Source organism: Pristis pectinata, chromosome 8 (assembly GCF_009764475.1).
Source record: "Pristis pectinata isolate sPriPec2 chromosome 8, sPriPec2.1.pri, whole genome shotgun sequence".
Classification (NCBI taxonomy): Eukaryota; Metazoa; Chordata; class Chondrichthyes; order Rhinopristiformes; family Pristidae; genus Pristis; species Pristis pectinata.
The window spans coordinates 65420506-65441156 of record NC_067412.1 but is presented as its reverse complement, the minus strand read 5'-3'; the positions used below and the strand labels follow the sequence as shown (position 1 = coordinate 65441156).

At 38.0% G+C, this 20651-nt stretch overlaps 1 protein-coding gene across 4 annotated transcripts in view; it reads left to right on the top strand.

Moving 5' to 3' along the window:
• The window catches only part of dacha (dachshund a), a 294607-nt gene that overhangs the window by 148472 nt on the left and 125484 nt on the right, over nt 1-20651 (top strand). The window lies entirely within an intron of this gene.

Sequence of the window (20651 nt, the reverse complement as noted above, 5' to 3'; positions counted from 1 at the left end):
TGGTATTTTATTTCTGGGCTCTGAGTTACATAGAAACATAGAAAACCTACAGCACAATTCAGGCCCTTTGGCCCACAAAGCTGTGCCGAACATGTCCCTATCTTAGAGATTACTAGGCTTACCCATAGCCCTCTATAGAAACATAGCTTTTCATGATGAGCAAATATCTCTCTCCTTACACTGAATTATAGTGCAACTTTTCTCACTTTCTACAGCTGATAAATAGCTCTGCCTAATTTTGTCAAATGTTCAAAAATCCATTCTCAATGGCAGATAACAATTAACCTGCATATCATTCTGCTGGTTCTGCTGTGGATATGAGTGCTGGATCCATGGAACATCTATTAAATTTTAAAAAAAGAATGAAACAATTTTAGATTCTAACTTAACAGAAAGACATATCTTCACCCAAATTAAAAACACTATGTTCATATTTCATCTCAGTCAAATATAAAAATTTGAACCTCTAACATTACTGCCATTAGTACCCTTGGATCAATGATTTTATTGAGAGTTCCCACATATGTCACAGAATGCAGATAGCCAGAGAGTGCTACTCTGCACCTCCATTGGTCCAATGTTGAATTCTTTGCAGAACGAAATTAATAGAAATCACTGAATTGATGTGAATTTCAATCTTTTGCAATGTGTTGTCACTGAAAAAAGGCTTGCAAAGGTTAAGTATTGTAAAATGAAGTGTAAATGAGTATTTAACACTCATAATTACTGCAAACAACTCTTTTGATCCCGAAAAACTGGGTTTATACTTGAGGAATATCAAATTTCTTCATACCACAATAACAATTGCATAGGTTTAAATGAATGATAATATCTCTTAAAAGCTTACTTATGATTTTCCTTTATGTACCTAAATCCCAAACGCAGATCCCAATCTCAGAACACAATTCACAATATAAAATTTTGTGAAGGTGAATGATGAAATCTGCTTAGGATTCCTGATTTGTTGTCTGAAAATTCTTCTCTGTGCTTAATCACTTCACTGCCCCTGGACTCGATTGATTCCAAAGCCGATGTCAAAATGAATGACACCTCAAAGACTGCAAGATCTTGTTATGGACAGCTTTTGGGGGGCAACAGAGAGTGTGTCTTGGATTTATATGCTATCTTCACTCATCTTGTCCTGAGTCTGCCTTCAAAAACGCTGGAAAGACATATGGAAGTGAGGATGGGCATAAATGTGAAAGACACAGTTATTTAATTCAAATTATAAGGTGATTATTGTTCCAACCACGGATTTTGTTTTCATATAGTTAGAATTGGCCAGAGCAAATTTGCTCTGGCAGGTAGGGGACAAGGAAATTGTGAAGTGAATCATATTTCTGATTTTGTACAAAGTATCTGTGGCAGATTGAATTTGTAACAATGCATTCAGGTAGAAGTGACCATTCAGAGGCAGGAGGAGCAAATCACATCTTGCTAAATACACTTGTGACATTCCCTTCTGCAATGGCGAGCACTTGAGACGTACCAATTGTGGTTCCTATGGTAGAGAATCCAGGCTTTTTTCCAGCAGGTGCAGTGGTACAGCTTAGAGGAACACAGTTAGAATTTAGACACACAAGCCACTTTTCTTTTGCAGTTGGTTGCTTGTTTTTAATTTGCTAGAACAGCAGAAACAAGTGTTGTTGTAGATATAAGAACTGTTTGCTTCCTATCCATTGACAAGGTTGCACAATTCCTATCAAGTTTTATCAGCAATTGACGAAACATCCATATTTTCATCTTACTTGAAGAAAGCCAAATCCTGCATCACCTTGAGTAGGACTGGCAAAAAGGTCAGCAGCAGCTACATCACTCTGCTGAAAGGCATTTCAGGTGGGAGGAAGTGTCCAGTGGAGCAATGGTGGGAGAGTGCAGGGATGATTTTCTGACCAGGAATGTAAATGAAGATTATACAGGAATGAGAAGAATCACAAAATGCAAAGATTAATTAGTCACATGCTAGCACAAAGCAAGGCTGTCATATTTAAAAAAAACAAACTGCTGGAGGGACTCAGCGGGTCAAAAGAAAAGCAGTTCAGATGAAGAGTCTCGATCCTAAACATTGACCCTACATTTCCCTCCATCGATGCTACCTGACCCATTGAGTTCCTCCAGCAGTTTGTTTTTTGCTCCATATACCAGCATGTACAGTGTCTTGTGTCTCGAAGGCTGTCAAATTATTTGATTCAGAATTTTTGAAACAGTCATGAAATAAGTATTGCAGAAGAGTGAAAGTGTTTATAGTAACCAAAATCAATTTTTCTACATTGCCCTGTTGATATTTCTGAATACCACATTAAATTGTTAGTGCTTTTAAATACTTGGTGAGCTTATTAAATGAGACAGAAGAATTTAACATCCACACAGTGACAGTGGCTACGTTTATATTTCACTAAGACTTATGCTGGGAGTGCAGGTTCTGAACAATCAGCCCTTACACATCCATATGCAACCTAAAAGTAAACTTGGTGAGATTTTCTGGCTGATTTTCCCTCTATAGACCGAGGAATGAACTTTGGAGTTTTCTTTTCTGTTTGGCTCTGCAGCACACTGGCAGGACAATGACCCAGTGAACTGCGGGGCAGCTGAGCAGATGTTTTTGCCAAATCAGGTTACCTAAGGAATGTTTCAAAAGCAGTCATTTAAGTGGTGAGTGTGTTATAAGATGTTGCTTCCAATGCCCACAGTTCTCACATCTATACTTTGCATTGAAAAGCTCTGTGCTGCAGCCCATTTAAAACATATAATTTTCTTTGAAAGTGTGGAATGTAATGCTTTCTCAGAAATTAGTTTGAAGAAAAAACCTTCAATGGAATTTTAATTACTCGGCCAGTCCTTGAAGAAAATAATTGAAGGCACAATCATACTTTTACATTCAAACAAGTTTGTAATCAATTTCCTAATTGTTTATCCCTCCAACAATTTGTGCTTTAATATACTTCCACATTAAACACTCTATTAAAAAAAATCTGGAAATGGCAAGTAAGTGGGAAATTAATTCAACAGTTTAATCTAGAGCTAATAACAGTTGCAACCTTGAAAAAGATGGTACAGCAGGGAGGTAATTAACAGTTTATTCCCATTTGATAAAAATAATCCACTTTAATTCCATTGTAATTTCACCTCAAAATATGGAGCCACAGGCTGGTGCTGTGCTCTGCTATGATTAGCTGCTTATTGCCATCTTATTTACAGCAAGAGTTACTAATGTCTCATTGTTGAACTGGTTTTAAAATATAATCAGTTATCAATGTGGTTTATGGAAGAACTGGTAATGGGCAAAAAGATAGTCATGCTGGTGTAACAAAAAAAAATTAACATGCCAATGGCAACTGTACCTTTCAAATGCCCTATTTAGTGAAAACAGTTCACAAGGAATCACATTTCAATAGTTCCAATATGCCACATCACATTTGTTTTGGTGTATATTTATATGCATTGTGCTCACCTGCTGGCTCTTTATGAATCATTTAGAGAAAGAAAGGAGGTGGATAAAATTGGAATAATGAACTTTTTTTTTCCCTCAAAGTATAATGGTACAGCTACTTTATGAACACAGTATTGCTGTTGATGCTGGGTTTTCCATTATTATTTAAGATGCCATAGAAGGGATGAGCACATTAGCTCTTTTCTTTGTTGGAAAAAATTAAATGGTTTAAAAAGGATCTTTTCTAAATTGCCCCACTTTTTACTGCTTGGTTTCTCACAATGCAAGATTTAAAGGTATGATTACAGCTGGGGGCCATCTACAAACCCATTTCTTTTGTTCCATTTTCACAATAATTCTTGGTTGCTGTCCTCTGAAATACAAGAATGGTGAATCAGAAGGTTTCAAACCTTTGCTTTCCACAGACATGAATAATACAGGAAAGTGATATCTCGATGAGCAATGATTTATCCTTGGGAAACAGGCAGCAAAGCTCCCAAAAGGTCAAGATCATTACTGTTTTCGAAGTCCGTACAACTTCTCATTAACATCTCTATTACATAGTTTAACCACTTGAATGCTAAACATTCATTAATATTTTGAATGCTAAACATTCATTAATCCTTTAAATTCATTTCTCAATGTTTCTCAGATATTTGTCCTAAATTCTTAATGCTGGGTTTAAAAAAATAGAACGCTGGAAAGAAAAACAGAATATTCTGCAAAGCATCTGAAGGCCTGGTCTGTGATGAAGGGCTCTTCACAAATCATTAACATTTTTCTCTTCTGAATATTGAGTAACCTGCTGTACATTTTTCTTTTTCCTTGAATTGTGGAAGCAATTGATGTACTTTTGGTCCTCATATATTGTACCAGCCTGTTCTGTACAAACAGGAGTGAATTGTTTCAGACTTAAGTTATTTTTTAAAACAGAAGAACATACGAAATAGGAACAGGACTAGGCCATCTGCTCTACCATTTGCCAAAATCATGACTGATTTTCTACCTCAGTGATACTTTTCATCGGTATCTCCATACCCCGGGATCCCTTTAAATGTCTCAAAATCAATCTATCTCTATCTTGAACAAACTTAATGACTGAGCCTTTGCAGCCCTCTGGGTTAGTGAATTCCAAATGTTTATCACCCTCTCAGTGAAAAAATTTCGCCTTACCTCAGTCCTAAATTACCTACTACTCCCTAAATCTCAAACTGTGACCCCTATCCCAGGCTGCTCAGTCAAGGGAAGCATTCTCCCTGCATCAAGCCTGTTAAACTCTTTAAGAATCTTTACATACTTGTCATCTCTGGGTCAGGGACACATAGGTTTGAGTTTCACATAAGAGCTTGAGTACACAGTATTACCTACTGGAGTACTGAAATTGTGTTCATCTGTCACAGTTTAGCAGACATGTTAAATTTTCTTCCACTGGTTCAGGTGGATGGTAGAATTCTACCATCTTCCATGACCAGTATTGTGCCCACGACAATATCACCAATAAAACAAGTTTGACAGATGAATTACCTCATGTTGCTTGTGGAGGATTGCTTTGCACAGAATAGTTACCATATTTCCAAATGTAATAGCTACCAGATTTCATGAAATGGCTCCATGTGCTTTGCTTTACAGGAAAAGTATATAAATGTAAATCAATAACTGCGAGTCATCATGGTGATTTGAATGTATTGGAGCAAGAAGTTGTACCAGAAAGTTTCCAGTCAACTCAGTAACACACAGGATGGTATCAACCTGCAGGGGCATGGGTGTAAAACATGACTAGAGCTGTCAGCACCAGCAAGTATAATATTTTGGCAGGCTTGTTTCATTGTTATTACTACTCATCAAGAAAATGGACTAAGTTTTTATTTTTATTTACTAAAGGCATAACAAATGGAGCAGAGGGTTTAATAGTTGTCTGTTAAATACAAACATAGATGTGTCTCAGACTCGCTAATGCAATACAATTGAACCCACTGTTTCCTTGGAATAGTAGATCAATGATAGGCAGGCAGGAGTCTGGTGAGCTGAAAGTGAAGCTGGGCAACTTCTGAAGCCCTTTGAACAATGTTAAAATGAGGGTTTCCATGATAAGAGTGGAGACACTGAGCAGCACTAGATCACGGCCCATTCCAAATTGTCGTGGAGCAGCTCTGCACCAAAACAGACTCCCCAGCTCATGCTTCACCCCCTGGGACTGAATGGGAAGTTGTCAACTATGCTTAGTGAATGATGCCATCCCAATTGGCTCATTCCTGTACAAATGCAGAGGTTTGCAACAGTAGCAGGTCTGCCCAGGGGCATATTGGTGGCTACCTACAGAATGTCCAGTTAAGACGGAGGGAATTTAAATTTTCCTTGAACTTCACATATTATGTTGCAGAATCTGCTGCCTTGACAAATGTTCCACTAAAAAATATAAAGCAGCAGAGTCTCAGCAATTGTGTGAATTAGCAAATATCTTTCTTATTTTAACTTTAAGATGGATAATAATCTTAGATGTTATTTTATAATAACATCTAAAGTGTATAAACTTCTTTAAATTTTTGAAACCAAAATCTATATTGATAACATCTAGAAATTCATCCCTTATCAACTATGCTAAATGTGCCAGGTAATTGTGCCAGCACATTGTACTCTCTCTCTGAAATTCATTCCATTTGAAGTCAATGGAATGAATTTTGGAAGCAGGATACATTGCACTGATATGACTGCATAGTGCACTTAGTACCACCAATTGGGGATGAATTTCTAGATAACAATCATTTGCTTTAAAAGGCAAATGAGAAATGTCAATATATAGAAACAACTATAGGTGGTGCATTTGTATTCGAATGAAGAACCATGAAAGCAAATTTCTAATTGCTAAGAGTAGATTTATGTTAATGCTGAACTAATAATGAAAACCAGTTTTAGTCCTCAGGGATTTTATTTTCTTTGTGTTCTGTTTGTATGATGCCATTTAGTAATTTTGGATGGAATTCTTGTTTGTATTAACACTGTTGTTAGCCCGTTTAAAGTAAATAGATTAATAAAGTTAGCATAAATATGTTAACTTCCCAGCTAAATGTAATGGATAGAGGAAACAAAACCTTCACGGCTGTACTTGTACACTTTTGAGAAAACTACATATAAAGGACAAGATTCTAAAGGAAACTAGAGAAAGTTGTGATTTGCAGATTTCAAGGAGAGATTATTCACTTAAACTGATTTCCTCATTTGCATTATTATTATATTAGAAAGTAAATGCATGAGCTCAACTTTTTGCAAAAATAATGGCCAATGATTGTGACAAATGTTTTGTCCAAGAAGAAGTGTAACACTGTCTCTAACACTAAAATTTGAGAACATTTGGCTAAGGTGGAAAGCAAGATTTATACTCCTTTGCATGGTAAGTGATTCTCTTTCATCTTCAGTGTTCCAGTTTCTCTGAGTACGACCTTTACAAAACATCTATTAATTTTACTTTTTGATCTTGGCCCTTTGAAAAGGTTTTGTTTAAAAATTCTCACAGAGACAATCATACTATTGTGCATTATGCAGCTGGAGATTGTGAGTAAATAGGACTCCTTGATATATGTGATGGAACACTGGTGTAATTGTACAACATTTTTTTGTCAGTGACAAGAATTAAAAAGAACCTTTCTTTCAGGGTTTATTAACTGGAAAAAATGCCTCAGGTCAGTGGAACCATGTTAACTACCAGCCTTCTGACTGGTTTTGCCTCTTTGATGAAAAGGCTGTGTAAAGTGATATGTAAGGATAAGAAAAATAAATACAGCTTCAATAAGGCACAGTTATTGTAATTAATCAGGTATAGAGAACTGTAATCTAAAGTCATTACAAGTTCACAGTTGATAAAAGTATATAACTGATAATTATTAAAAGCAAATTTTGTTTAGGAGACCAACTTATTAAGGATTAGTCTATTGATTATTCTGTTTTATCTGACATTGGTGGATACAATAGCAGCTTGATACCAATTGTAGAGAGTCAATGGAAATTCAGCCATGGTCAGAAAGAGATGGGAACAGGCAACATCAAACATCAACTTGCTTCTTTTAATAGTTTTCAAAGTTTGAAGGATAATGAAAACTCTTGGCTATGGCCATTGAGCTAGCAATTTGATCAAAACATTATTCATTCTCAACTTTAACAACAAATTAGCAGTTCTTGATGGATGTAGGAGATAGGTAATGTACTAACTTGGCACTACAATTCTGAAAAATTACCAATGCAAAATATCCTCAGATAACAAAAATAATAAACATTCATGAATGTGACAAATTAATTTATTCCATTAAAGTTCACCACTCTTGAATTCTGAATCTTCCATTATGGTATTTGTCTGTTTTCTGAAACTCCCATGTGCTTTTCACTTGGCTAATGTACCTGAAATGATTCCAAACATTTCATACTGAGTTTTTCTAATATGTTCTAATTTACATTTTACGTTAAATTTTCTGTGCTTTGGCCTGTTTCCCTACCTTCATGTAAGGCAACACTGTGGGATTAACTACATTATTTTACTACTTTATTACATCTTGAGGAAATTCCATCTTAAGTTTTTATTCAATTTTGCCTATTAGTCCTAATCTCTCCCTGTAAAGTTGGGATCAGTCTCTCCAGTGACCAGAATGACATGCAGTATTTTAAACTTGATCATTGTATTAGTAAATCCTATTTATTTCACTTGCTGTATTGGCAATTTTATTTGCTTTGAAAAATTAGCTAGGCATTAATTACATGGTTTGCCATATTTTCAACTGCTTTACATTTTTCAATGTTAAATATGAATTGCCATTTATGTGCCTAATAGTACAATCAATACAAATTGTTGTATAGCTGTGGTTTGGCCTTCACCAAGTCATCAACTTCAGTTAGCACATTCAGCAAGATCACATCTGCTGCTTTACATTAGACTGTGCAGATTAGAAATAACGGGTTACAAATACTGCAAATGTCATTGATCACCAATAAGGCTAACAACACCTTTCCACAAATTATTTAATCTTTTATTTTATCTTGGGTTTTATTAGGATTTCCTGTGAAGCTTTGCCAAAGCTTCCTGAAATTCTAAAACAAAAATATGGGACGTTCTGTTGTTTTACTTGTTACATTCTCAAAAGTCCAAGTTTGTCAGGGCTGAATTTTTTCTTTTCTAGATCTAACCACCTGTTCCACATTAAAGAATCACCATTAAGATACTTGCCTGCCTACCATTGGATTCACATACAATTATTTTGTCAGTAATTGATGGTAGACTGATTGTTCTTTGGCTCCATTAGTCATTCTTGTTCTTTATTATTTGCACAAAGACCCTGATTGTTTGACAGAGGACAATGCCCAGGTTACCCTTCTGGTGGAAACTCCTTGGTTCCTGACATTCCCAATTTTTAGTGATGATTCTGGACACTTGATCAATTTGCTTGTGAAGAGCCATTTTGATAGTAATTGGGATAATAAGCTAAATCGGGGTTTGATGACATCATAGGACTCCAACGATATTGGTCAGATCAGTGTATAGCATGTTAGTATATTTATAATCAGCATACAATGTACAGACTAGTAGGAAGCTCACTAAACTGACAGTCTCCTGTAGGAAGCCCATTGGCAGTTGAAATCCCCCTTCTGATTTGGTTTCATTCCACTCTGTGAAACCAAACCAATGCACAATGAAAATAAAACAAAAGCACTGTAGATGCTGGAATCTAAGAAAATGTGGGAAATGCCCAGCAGATCAGGCTGCATCTGTGAGAAGAGAAAACAATTAATGCTTCAGGTCAAAGGCCCTTTATCAGAACTGGGAAGGAGACAAAAGAAGTTTGTTAAACTGCAGTGAGTGTGGGAGAAGGGAGATATCTCTGGTAGGGCAAAACTGGGGTGACCATGGGTGGTAAATTGTAAGCAAGATTACCTGATCAATAAATGAATGGGAGCAGTTACAGAGTGAGGACACAGATAAAAGAACATAGACAGAAGAACGTGGGAGTTGCCAAATGCAGAGCAGGAAGACATATCCAACAAGTTAGGCTGGGCATGTCCTCCACTCCCAGAGAGGGAAAAGAAATATACAAACAAGCTGAGCTAATATCACAGATGGATGACTGATACAGACAGAGAAATCAAGTTACCTGAAGTTGCGCAATGAATTCTTCATGATACAACCAATGTTCCAAAAATGTTCTTCCCCTCTAGTTTTTCTGATTCTAGGAAATAAACTGTTTGCCCCAGAAAAATAGTTAAATTTGATAAATTAGCAACCGATGAAGTGTTATGATACTGAGTTCACTTGCAGTTATGTATTCAGAAATCAATGATAAATTGTAAAAGTGAAATCTATTTTCTGATCATTTGTGGGAACCCAACAAAATGATTTTAATTTGTTGAAAATTTCTGCCAATTCACATATACATAGTGGCTCCAATGGTCCAGTGGCTTCAGTTCCATGGTATGATTGACTCCTAATAGCCTCAATGTATCTAACAAGGCACAACATACACTGTCTTTTAAGTGTTGTCCACATCTCATGAACAGATGTGAAAAACAAGTTGACTTATCATACCAACACAGATTTGGAAATCCTGTGGGAATTTCATTGCATGACAAATACACACAAATTTAGTAGGCTTTGTGAAAATCTCCAGGAAACATTTAATCATTTTAAATTCTTTGGATTCAGAACCATTTTTATCTATTAAATATTATCTTGTTTTACCCAGTTATAATTCAGTACAGTCAATTAAGTATAAGGTCATACTGATCACAGAAAACTTACTGATCCAAACTTTTATGCTAAGTAAAAATGCTTTTAAACCCCAAAGAGATTATAATGTATCTTTAAACTTTTCATTTCTGAAGTGAGTGATATATGAGTAGTTTTCATTGCACACGAACAGCCCACATAAACCTCATGTATGTAAAAGTTCATGAGAGAAGAACTTGTCTCTTCTGGATCATTTTTGAGATTGCATAATTCTTTCTCAATTATGTTTCATTTGAATATTGTATAACAGTGAACTTCTGATTTTATTTCTTTATGGAATCCTATGTATATTGAAAATAATATAACCAATTGGCCTTGTGTCTTTAGCTCTTGGCAAAGTCAACTAGTAGTCAATGAGTAACTCCCAGCTTTGAATTTCCTTCCATTAATTTCAGCAGTGGAAAAGCTACATTTAAAAGCAAAACCTGTTCATTCGTAATGGAGTGGTTGAGTTTCTTGAGAGTACAATTTCATTCCTGGTCACCCCATTGCAGGAAGGATGTGGAGGCTTTGGAGAAGGTGCTGCCTGGATTAGAGGGCATGTGCTATAAGGAGAGATTGGATAGACTTGGATTCTTTGAAACGTCAGAGGCTGAGGGGTGACCTGATAGAAGTTTATATAATTATGAGAGGCAAAGGTAGGGTAGACAGTCAGGTTCTCCTTCCCAGGGTATGTGTGTCAAGTACTAGAAGGTATAGCTTTAAGGTGAGAGGGGGAAAGTTTAAGGGATTTGTGCAGGGAAAGTTTTTTACACAGAGAGTGGTAGTTGCCTGGAACGTACTGGTAGGGGTGGTGGGGGAAGCAGACAGAATACTGGTGTTTAAGGGGTATTTAGATGGACACATGAACATGAAGAGAATGGAGAGATATGGATCATGTGCAGGCAGATGGGATTTGGCATCATGGTTGGCACAGACATCATGGGCTGAAGGTCCTGTTACTGTGCTATACTGTTCTATGTTCTACAATAAGTGCCAAAGCTAGTTCACAGGTGGGGGTGGGATGGTGGGGAGGAGACACACTACACATCATTGCGTAGCAGGGATGTGGTGAGTTGTTTGAGCTTACCCATGACAGTCAGTTATGTTGCTGAGATCCTGTTGTCACTTTAAATCTTACTGAGAGTTACCAGGTGCAGTGCAGGTTGAACCAGATATTGAGCAGCCAATATTGTGACTAATATTGCCACATTTCTGGGAGGAATAGCTCTGTGCCTTGTGTGCTGTAAAGCACACAACCCCTGCCAGCCATGTTCAGTGCCTTCCAGCTTACCAGTAGGTCTGCTGGTTAGGACAGGCTAGAGTCCAGTGAGTCGCATTGCTGCCTGCTGTACCAAGCTTATCTGTACAATTAAGTGTGGAAATATTTCCACACTTAATTGTACAGATAAGCTTGGATCTTACTGCTCAGTGGCAGGGGTGCCTGCATGAGAGAGTCGGCCTCATGGATGTGGAGCCAAACTCGGGGATGTGGGGAACATTGTGTGTGACCGTGGGCATTGGCTACAGTCAGGAGAATCTGGGCCGTCATCCTAGGATGACTTTTTCGGTAAGCAGTGTCTGATAAAGCAATAAGATTTTTGCACAAAATAGGCCCATGTCTCTCTTGGAGGAAAGGAAGAAACTGGACACAGACAAACCAGGCTGCAGGTCAATGAAGCAACTGCTTCCCCAGCCAGAGGGAGGTACAGTGTAGGGCTACGTTTGAATAAAGCTCGGTACAGCAGGCAGCAATGCGACTCACTGGACTCTAGCCTGTCCTAACCAGCAGACCTACTGGTAAGCTGGAAGGCACTGAACATAGCTGGCAGGGGTTGTGTGCTTTACAGCACACAAGGCACAGACCTATTCCTCCCAGAAATGTGGCCATATTAGTCACAATATTGGCTGCTCACTATCTGGTTCAACCTGCACTGCACAAAGTACACACATCTGCACAAAATGTTTCCATCAGGGTCCTCCAGGCAGGCTCAGATCTGTATACAGTATGTAGCACACTTAAGAGCTACTTCCAATAAGGTGTCCACCTAACTTGCCAGCAAAGTCTTCGAAGGATAAGGTCAGCACATGGAATTTACACCCTCAGTGGCCATTGTTTCTGCCTTAAAAAATGGAGAAAGCAAAGTAGATTTCTTCCCTAAAATTCTATTAATACATTACTGATGTCATTTTAAACATTGTCTGTATTTCCTGCCAGAAACAAGGACAGTGGAGGAACTTCCCAATTATAATGCAGCTCTCAGATATTCAGAACTGCCAGTCCATGCTTAAAGTAACAACAAGCAGAAATCTAATAAAGAAGACATTCACATGTAGTTTATCTTCCGAATGCCTTCAGAGAGCTGGAATATCTGTGTGTCAATATCAGTTTTACTTTTGTTTGTTAACTCTCTTTGCGGGGGTGGGGGGTGTCTTTGCTAAGTTCAGTGTCCACGTAAGTGAAATAAAAACAGAAATAGCTGGCAGTATTTAGCAAGTTAGTTGGAAATAGAGGAGGGAGGAACACAGGTTGGGATGATGCCAAGTGGGGCTTGCCATCTGCACCCACTGCTCTGAGCAGGGTTCCATGAGGATGCGTTTATTGGCTGAGCACATCCTGAATCCAATCAGGAAATTTTTTCCGAGTATTTCCTCTTGTGTAGCACCCACACAACCCTAATACAATGACTGGTGGGTTAATTTCTCACCATAAATTGAACTTTGTTTGATGGTGAGTGGTAGGATCTGGGGGGAGTTGACGGGAATGTGGGGAAAATAAAATGGAATAAATGTAAATAAGATATAAGATACCTTTATTAGTCACACGTACATCGAAACACACAGTGCATCTTTTGAGTAGAGTGTTCTGGGGGAAGCCTGCAAGTGTCGCCACGCTTCCGGCACCAATGTAGCATGCCCACAACTTCCTAACCTGTATGTCTTTGGAATGTGGGAGGAAACCAGAGCACCTGGAGGAAACCCACACAGACACGGGGAGAATGTACAAACTCCTTACAGACAGAGGCCGGAATTGAACCTGGGTCGCTGGCGCTGTAATAGCGTTACACTAACTGCTACACTACCGTGACTGCCCATGCGTGCTTGATGAGTGCTTGATGGCCGACACCAAGTCAGTGCGCCGAAGGGCCTGTTTCTGTGCTGCATGTCTCTGTAACAATTTAAACATCAGGGACTCATGGAGTGACATCATCCCCAGGGCAACACACCTTCTGAAACGTTGCAGGGGGCTACACAATACTGAGAATGCTTGTCACTGGCTACTCCTGGGACACCCTACAGCACCAACCTGAGAGGCCATGTCCCACTTAGCCATCTGCCAAAGCTATCAAGCTTTTGGAAAACTTCTGTACATCTAGACCAGTAGAAACTGTCAGAAAGTATTACTGATGAAATAAATAATGGAGATTTTTTTAAAAATTAAAATAGAATAGTAATTTAAAATAACTTAAAAATGTGAGCATCTTTCTCCCTTGCAGCTGTAAACCCAGTGATGGAGCTTACTGACAGATCCAGTCTTTGGAAATGCATGCAGCCAAGTCCCAAATCTGCTGGAGTTAACACAAGGAAAAGCCAGCAGTCGGCCACAGAACTGGCGGCATTTCCCTGCGGGCTCCTATCCATTGTTAGCATTTCAGGTTGGTGGCTTTTTAGTCAGTCCTGAAACATCAACTCTTTTTCTCTCCCCAAATATGCTGCCTGATTTGGTGAGCATTTCCAACAATTTTTCTTTTCATTTTAGCACTCCAGCATCTTCTGCATTTTACTTGGAACATAGAATATAGAATATTATAGCACAGGAACAGGCCCTTCAGCCCATGATGTTGAAATTAAGCTAATGATGCCTAATTAAACAGGTTCCTTCTGCCTGCACATGATCCATATCCCTCCACTCCCTGCTTGTTCATGTGCCTATGTCAGAGCCTCTTAAACTCCTCTTTCATATCTGCCACCACCACCACCCCGGCAGTGCATTCCAGGCACCCACCACTCTCTGTATATAAAAAAAACTTCTACGGAAGTGTAAGCTGTTGGTGTGAGTGCAAGGCTCTGCAAATGGATGCTGAATGTTCCACCTCCAGACTTATGATACTGAGTGCGATAGAACTGCAATTGTCTTGAACAAGTTATGTACCATTAAATACATTTTTAAATTTGTACTGAAATCTATTGAGTCTGTCTTTGGCTCTTTTTTGTTGTCATAATTAGCAATCTGGAACCAATTCTATTTCCGGTTGACATTTTAGCAGTGAAGCCTCCTCACTAATGTATAGGGGCTATGATCCCATTTAACATTTATTTGGATTAATAAGCTGGTGCAAGATGCCTAAAATCCATTGCATTTGAACTCTTGGAGTCATGATTAAGAATTCAAATACTAACAGGAATTGATCTAATTTGGTTTGTTATGGAAACAAAGCTATAAGTAATGCTCCTGTCAGCCTTTACAGTAGTCCTGCAGGTCAGCTGCAAATCAGATGGTGAGTAATGGGCCAAGTATTAGAGTGTGATTTGTTTTTTTAAAAGTCATAATATTCATGTTCCTGATCATAGCTTTAGTCATGCTGATGAAATCTACATGATAAATGAATAACTGGGCACATTTAATTTTATCAGATTTCCAGAACAATTTTAATAAGTTTGCCAGTCATTCCTGATAAATTAACTAAAAGATACAATCGTTTGAATTAATATTGGCCAAATCATTGTTCTGAGCATTAGAACTCGTAGCTTAGCAACACTTTCTAGTATTTGAAAGTCGTTGCATTTGTTCTCTTGCTGAACGTTGGAAAGCTGAATGCTTTCAGCTGGAAAAGAGATCTGTGATACATTTGGAAGTGTTAAGTGTTCATGGTTAGTCTGTACAATGGAACATTTATTGGCATGTTATATTGTCATAAGCATATATTTAAGGTGGATTATAGCTTGAAGTTAACAAAACATACTGGCATTGTTAAGGTGCATATACTAAATCACTTACATCCTGAACCTCATTGCAAAAGGAGAAAAGTTCATCTTTGAAATTGCCATTAAAACAACATTTTTTCACAAATGCCTGTTTTTTCCATTTACTCAGGTGCTTATAAATAGGGTTGTGTTCTCAGCCACTTGCAATGTGTTGTAAAATCTGGGTAACACCATTGCCAAAAGCTCCACAGAATCTATAAAGCTCTGAGCCAACTGTGACACAATGCAGGCTATACAAAGTTGTTCCTTTTGTGTCATTCTTTGTAAGGACTATGTGAGCCAATGAACCAAGAGTGCCTGCAACATGTAACCCAATGTATTTTGTGCCTGATTTTGCAAGTCTGGGTCTAGGTTTAACTGGAATCCATCCAGTGTTGGTGCTATGTGCTATTCACTGTAATGAGTGCTTGATGTGACCTATAAAATCAGCTAAAATGTTGTCACAGTGTCATTTCACTTCTGCAGGCAAGCAACATAGTAATAAATCAGATATGAATAAAAATATAGCCTCAGTCCAAGCAGCAGAAATCATCAGCTATTTACGAGTGACTGGTATTAGCTCAAATCTGCAATAGTTTAATAACTTTGAAATGCAATAACTCATAACACTGCCCTCAAGCTCACAACAAAACCAGGAGACTATGAACAGAAGTTTGGCATCTTTGGAAAATAATTATTACCATAAGAGTAGGAAAACAGAGGAGTGGGAGAAAAAGACATGGAAGATGTGCAGGTGTCCTAAATGGCTCCCTGGAATTTGGTGAAGTGGGCTGATTAGTGAAAACTAATGTCCTCACTGAAAGCCCAGGCATGTCAGAAATAATAAAGTGTTTTCTTTGGGATGTAGGAATGGGATAGAAAGAACTTTTTTGAGAACTGGATGATAGTGAACATTATGAGCCCACTGTCTTTGGATAAAAGCATACCTTTTAGTCATTCAGCCACCTGTTATACACAAGCAAAAGTGGGAATGAGGATATTGCAAGGCAGTTGAATAAATATTGCCTGTTTTACATTTTGGCAAGAGGTCAAAATACCCACCATACCTAACGATTTTTATATTTTGTCAATGTCTTGAAGATCTAGCTTGTGAAACACAGTAACATCAGTAACATATTCACCCCATGGGTATACAATCAAATCCAATCCAGACCTGGGACTTTGAGGACGTAAAGCATCTTTTCCATCTTTCCAATAAGGGGGAGTCTATTATGTAAAAAGCAGGTTTTAAACTAATTATTGAATTAGCTTAAACTATAAAATGTTCAGAAGCAGCAATGGCAATTTTCATAGAAAGAGGGAGTGGTGTGAGGTTTTGCCCTGAGGTGGGTATAAAAACCATTGGTGTGGAGGAGTGGGGGGGATGTGTGGTAACAATGTAGGGATAAGCATTATACAGCATCAGTGTATTAGTTGCATTAATATGTAATAACTGAGTGGATAATTCTGAATGTTCGCACAATTATGGCTTTTGTGTATGACTGCTTCTAAGATCATCACGTGTTTATTGTGTTTCTTATTAAACACAATGTTTTTCTTTCTGCAGACCACTAAACTTCGCTGTTGTCTGGCTTACATAGGGAAAGAAAGATTTAAGAACAGATGGTAGTGAGATGAATTACTAAGGCGTATGTAATCTCCTGGGGCCATGTGTACCTTTGTATTGCATTTCCAACCATCTGTTATTCTATATTGTCCACCTCAACAATAATACTTGTAAAAATTCTTACGTTATTACTCAGGGCAGAGAGACCAAACATACCATGTACTACCGTGGTGTTCAAGTGTGTTTCTAGTCTTCAAGCATTTAATCTTTTGAGTCATGATAGATCTATTAAGCTTTCAAAATACTCATTTCATTTCCTTACTACCTGCAAGGATTTTATACATGTAAATTTTCCATATCTTTTTTGTAATAAATGGTTCAATGATTAGAATAGTATGAATAGATGGAAAAATTGCAATTTATGACTGAAATATCACAGTCCTCAAAAGGATTTAGAGACTCTCACGACTTCACAGTTGGTTAAGTGAACTGACAGATAAAACAAATGGCTGCCTTTGATCTGCAGAAGCTTTACACTCAAAATCCTGAGCTGTAAAGGGTAAATCAGACAGCAGGTGTCTGATGCTCTACTTTTGGTCCAATCACATAAGACTCAAGAAAAAGTGCATAGATAAAAATTCATCCTACTTGAAAATAAACAGCGGGCTTAAAGTAGATGTAACTTCATTTCAGATGTGATTTCAGAATTGCATTTTACTCTTTCTTTTGCTTGGCCTGCCCCTGGCTTAACTTTCTAATTATTACAGTGTCTCATTGTAGCTTCCACTAGCTAAGAGTCCTGAGAGGTTGATGTGTCAGATGTGTGTATGTGAAGTAGGATTGCTGATTCTGATTGGACAAGTTCCTGGAAATTTCATCACATAACTTCCTGTGTCCCTATCCATAACCAATAAGTGAAAGTGTTAAGAAATTGAGAGATAAACAACTTTTTAAAAAATCATGGTTTTTCTCATGGCTGTTTACAGAAATTCCTGGGAGATTAACCTTTAATTCCTTCATTTTTCAGGACAGCTCTTCTGAAGGTTAACAGCCCTGGTTTGAGGGCCATAAAAAAAGGTTGAGTAAATGTCCAAAAGGCAGTCTGGTTACAGGGAGATTTTTGCTTCATTTCACCCTCCCTGGATTGAAATGCTTTACTCATCAGCTAGGCTTGCAACCCTTCAACACAATAATGATTTGAAAGTATAAAACCTATGGTCTCTAGCTGTTATATTATCTAGTTGCTGCTGCAAAAAGGTACCATCTTTAAATTTAGTGTTTAATTGAAAATAATGGGAGTGCAATGGAGAATTTGTGAATGCCATTTATTAACTTGGTGGCATTATTTCAGGGACTTTTGCTACATCGTGCTTAAAGATTTATGGAGTAAGACAGCAAAGAAACATGCCCACTGAGTCTGTGCTAGCCTTCAAACACCCATTTATATTCATCCTACACTAATCCCATTTTATTCTCCCACAGTCTCATCAATTTTTTCCCTTCCGCCTTCCCCCCCACGTTTCTACCACTCGCCTACACACTGTTGGGTAATTTACAGCAGTCCATTATGCCTTTGGGATGTGGGAGAAAACTGGAGCACCTGGAGGATATCCATACAGTCACAGGAAAAATTTGCAGACTCCACACAGACAACACCAGAGGTCAGGATTGAACCTGAGTCATTGGAGCTGTGAGGCAGCAGCACTATCAGCGGCACCACAATGCGAAAGATATTTGCACTAACTTACAAATGCACTCATTTTAGTGTCCTTGAGAACAATGTGTTTGAATATATTCTGATTTACAGGCACCTAGGTACAAATATTATCAGAATAGAATTATAACACGAAATCAGTACATTGTAATGGTTTGCCAAATCTCACCTATATGCTTTAGAGATCGAATCACTTGTGTACAATGTGCATCTGTATTGTCTCTTTATAATTCAATACAAGCAAAAGAAAAACAAATTAAGGATTAAGTAGATTGTGGTGGAAAGCAATAAAATCCCCACTTAGTAGCATACAAATCAAATCCAAAGGCAGCTTTGACAAGGTTTGAATATTTAACAGAATTAATTCCACAATATTAAGTAATTGAATATAGATATCAGGGCAAATATGAAGTTGGGGGTCACCAAAAAAAGGCTCCTGAGAAATCATGCAAGTTCTTGTCCTTTTAAAAAAAATTGTTGTTTAAAGAGGCATTAAAATCCAACTTGTGCTTTTGCAGACGACATCTGCATCAAGATGCCACAGAGATGAGGGAGGAAGGGGAGTGCAGGAAAGGGAGAAAAAGAGAGAGAGAGAGATCCAATGGAGTGGCCTGATCGGGCTCTCTTGTGGAACCAGGTTGCTCCTTAAAAATCATTGGAACACCGATGAAGGGGAGGGTGGAGTGGGGTAATGGCACACAGTTCTCCAGCTGGAGGTGCTACCCTACACCCACCACAAGGCATGGGCCAGAGCAATCAGGCCTCATACCACAGTACCACCAGGCCATTCAGGCCAGTGGTGGCACCAGTTTGAGGCATCTGTGACCTGAAGACATCAATGCACGAAAAATGCTGGAGATGCTCAGCAGTTCAGGCAGTCTCTGTGCAGAGAGACAGAGTTAATAATTCACATTGATGAACTTTCATCAGAATGCAGATGCACAGGTGATTTGATCTTGGCTCATCACTGCTTGCAGTGAAATTTTTAATCCAGTAGAACAGCTAGGCATGGAGGAAACTTATAAAATAAACATTAATGTCCAAGTGGGAAAATGTTGACTCATACTCCATTCACTCTTTCAGCATGATGTACAGTGTTGAGCTGTGTATTAATTATGACTGCTTTATGCCTCAAGTGCTTGGCACCACCAAGTGTATGAGGTACAATATCCATTTTACAGATAAATTGCAATAGGAAGTGCCTGGTTCAATTTCCTGCAAGACACAACTTCAACAAGAAATGGAGGCAAACACTTCAAAATATGTACCAAACGTTTTTTATGTGTAACTTTTGCATTGAAACAATGGGCTTAACTGGGTTCTACTTCTTGGCAAGTGGTTCCATGTCTGATGAAGGACAGACACTGGGAGTATAAACCTTTTCTTCTGTTCAAAGAAAAAATACAATGCATAATTTAATACTGTTTTTTTATTTAAACACTTGGTCCCTTTTGATGACCTGTCATAATTTTTAATCCAAAAGCAGAATGGACTGTGGACCTGACCATTCTCCTCAGCTGTGTCAAAATTCTTGTGTTGTGAATTGGTCAATTGACTAAAGCGCATCTGTGAACAGAACTGACCAAATATTGTTAGTCACATACTATAGTGATTCCTTGTGACGTGATCCAAATGCACCTCAATGATCATTGACATTCTGAAGCCACTTAACTGTATGCAAGTAGTTCCTCATGTTGAGGTATATGTGCTTGAGGGTTTACCCCTAACAAACACACAGGGGATACAAAAGATCATGATTTAGTTCCAGTTAACTCAGACTTTCCTAAGAGATCACATCTTCTTCAGTTGTATATGAATACTTCATTTCACCATTCTTTGTTTGAAAATTGTCTAAATTTTTTAAAATTCTTGTATCCAATAAGAGATGGTTCATTCAATTACTAGGGGCACCATCAGTAGTATTCTTTAGTCAGGATACCAGTCTGGCAAAACATAGTCTTTTCACTTAGCTAATATTACTGCCATCTCTGATTATGATTTGAATCATGCCTTAGGAGAAAGAGTGAATGCAAGTGCCAGAGAAATGCCTTTGTAATGGGCATTCTGTTTGGGAGTCCAATACTTTAGGATTAATGTGCAGTAAGTCCAAAAACTTGAGTTAGATTAGTAATCTAACTTTTGAATAATACTCCAAATTTTCTACATGTAATCTCCCACCTATCAGCTTAAAATCAGTTGTGATAATGTTTGCTTTGGTGTTGTAGGTTTCAGA